This window comes from Suncus etruscus, chromosome X (genome assembly GCF_024139225.1).
Source record: "Suncus etruscus isolate mSunEtr1 chromosome X, mSunEtr1.pri.cur, whole genome shotgun sequence".
Lineage (NCBI taxonomy): Eukaryota > Metazoa > Chordata > Mammalia > Eulipotyphla > Soricidae > Suncus > Suncus etruscus.
In genome coordinates, this window is record NC_064868.1 from 72498643 (window position 1) to 72501796 (window position 3154).

The 3154-nt window shown below is 38.8% G+C and overlaps 1 pseudogene; it reads left to right on the forward strand.

Annotated features, from left to right (window-relative positions):
- Positions 1 to 2232: 2232 nt before the first annotated feature.
- On the forward strand, positions 2233 to 2854 carry LOC125998913 (ras-related protein Rab-21-like; annotated as a pseudogene).
- The last annotated feature ends 300 nt before the right edge of the window (positions 2855 to 3154 follow it).

The following is a 3154-nucleotide window of genomic DNA, read 5'->3' on the forward strand; positions in this document are numbered from 1 at the left end:
CTATCCCAGGCTCCATCCTAGGAGCAGCATAATGACCAAGACCACCAACTACAGAAGATAGATTTAAACGACACTGAAGAAACAGAACTGCTAGAACCACAAAGAAAGACTTCATCATAAGCTCCATTCCTTGACCTGTACAGACACCAAGATCTCTAGATACAGAGGTCTGATTTTAACATCCACGACTAAGCAGAAGTCCTCCATACACCACAAAAGCGCTGAGGGGAAAGTAAGTGAACATGCAAGGAGTCTATAGTTAATCCCATGACAGTATACTTCAAGGGTGGAGAAACTTTGTATCTCCTAGGCCAAGGTAATTCCCTTTCTAATGCCCCCAATAGTTACTGTGCCTATGTAGGGGGGGAGCACAAAATAATCCTTTTATTTTCTTATCTATTTATTTATTTTTTGACTTCTTTGTTTTAGTGTAGATATTGAAGTTGATGTCTCCAATTTTATTTTATTTTATTTTATCTTTATCTTTCTTTTTGTGCTCCCACATGGTTTTATTTCAGGACCTAGATTATTGTGTGGTGCTTGTCTTTATTGCTGTAGTGCTCACTGGATATTTTATTTGGTATTTCTTTTTGTATTGTTGTGGTGTTTCAATTACCTTTTTCCTGTCCTCTCTCAAACTGAGGTTGAATGCCTCTAAAAGGACTCTTCCCATTTCCAGCTTATTTGATTTTTTACCCCATTTTATTGCTTTTCTTTCCTTCAAGTAAAACCACATAACTTGAGGCGTCAGGAAAAAAAACACATAACTTGAACTAGAGGGGAAAACAAGGGAGGGTACCAAGACCAAATAGATATATGATTACAAAGTAGTAAGCTAGACACAGAGGGGACCACTTATTCTAGCAGCCCGGGGGTGAGGTTGGGGGATATGGGTTGCAGGATGGGAACGGGGGGGGGGTTGTGGTGGAGGGACGATAAATTTGGTGATGGGAATTCCCTCTGATTCAATGTTAATATGTACCTAAAATACTACTGTGAACGATATGTAAGCCAATATGGTCAAAATAAAAATAAAGAAAGAAATTGAAATATTAATGAAAATCTTCCCCAGACAAAAGCCCAAACCCAGTTAGATTAATCTTTGAATTCAAACAGTCCTTTTTAATGTCACACAGTCCTTTTCAAGCTCTTCCAGGATATTGAAGAAATAGGAACAACCCTAAACAGAGTCTATGAATATCACATCACTCTGATACCAAAAGCAGAGAGATGACACAAAAATGAGAATTACAGCCCCATAGCCATGATGAAAACAAATGCAAAAATCATTGATAAAACACTGAAAATAGAATCCAACAATCTGACAAGAAGATCATACACCATAACCCAGTAGAATTCTTCCTGGGAGTTAAAATTGTTTAAAAACAGAAATCAATTGACAAAATGAACCAATTCAATAATAGAAAAAATATATTCATAAATATATCAAAAGGAACAGCGAAATCATAAGACATGATACAGCACCCATTCATGATAAAAAAAATTCAACAAAATGGGAATTCAAGCAACATTCCTCAAAATAATAAAAGCTATTTACCATCAGCCCTTAACAAGCATTATACTTAATAGGGAAAACCAAAAGGCTTTTCCTTAAGATATGACACAAAAAGGGTAGACATATTTTGTGACTTCAATCAATATAGAAGCAGATGTATTTGACATAGCAATTAGGCAAATTTATATTTAGAGTATCCCATAGGAAAATAAGTCAAATTTTCACTATTTGAGATCAAAAGATTTTTTTAGAAAATAAATTTTCTTTATTTAGACAATCCTAAAGATTTTGCAAAAATGATTTAGAAACAGCTTATTTATTTAAAAAAAGTATCAAGGTCAGAAATGAATACGCAAACAATCCATGGCTTTTCTATCAACAAATAATGAAAGAGACGGAAAAAGGCAGAAAACAATCACAATAATAGAGCCTTGGTCGGAGGAACAGATACCATTAGAGGGAGGAGAAGGGAGAGTTCTTGGCCTGTTCCCGAGTGCTTGACGTGGTGTCTGTAGCCCTTCACTCTCCCTCCCACTGGCCCTGGGCCTTTCTTGGCCTCGCTTGGAGCTGGAGAGGCAGCGGCGGGGTGGGAGCGGCTGGGCCTGCTCTGGCCATAAGGGCGCGGAGGGGAGTGCGGAGAGCTGGACACGCCGTGAGGCTCCAGTGGGGGAGCGGGGCGGGCGTCGCTGGAGTGGCAGCAGCCTGCAGCCGGCTGACTGGCCGGCGGAGGGGCGGTAGTGGCCGAGCCAGCTTACTCCTTCAAGGTGGTGCAGCTCAGGGAGTGCTGCATAGGGAAGATGCCACTAGTATTGCGTGACTGTGAGAACAAGTTCAACGACAAGCACATCACCACGCTGCAGGCATCATTCTTAACAAAGAAGTTAAATATTGGTGAAAAAAAGAGTAAACCTTGCTATATGGGGTACTGCAGGTCAGGAGAGATTCCATGCATTGGGTCCACTTTACTACAGAGACTCAAATGGAGCTATTTTAGCTTATGATATAACAGATGAGGACTCCTTTCAGAAGGTTAAAAACTGGGTCAAAGAATTAGGGGCGGGGAATGTTAGGAAATGAAATCTGTTTATATATAATTGGAAAAGAGACAAGTTTCCACTCAAAAAGCAGAATCATATGTAGAATTTGTGGGATGAAAACATTATCATACTAAAGAGACCAAAAGAATGGAGGAACTCTTTCTTGACCTCTGCAAAAGGATGAAAGAAACAGCACAAGTGGAGGTGAGGGCAAAAGACAATAGTTCTAGTCTACCAGGCAAGGGGTGTAGATGATGAATCTCAAACCCAGAGTGCTGGTGGAGGATGCTGTTCTGTATAAATGTTCATACCCAAGAAATTAAAATGAACTGTGGATCATTGCCCTCAACATAGAGTAATATATTGCAAGTCACATTATTTTACCAATGGAATTATAGAATTAACAGTATTTTAAATTACATTTATAACACTGTGAAGACCTTAAGTGCTAAACTTACTGGCGTTTGTGACCAAAGAATTGGGCTGTTTTACAAAAGTTAACAAAGCAATTATCAACGGCCCTTTTACATATTTTTACATAAGAATAATATGCATGTAGAAGAGACCTACTTAAAGGATTCATTTATGTTTGTTTAAATCA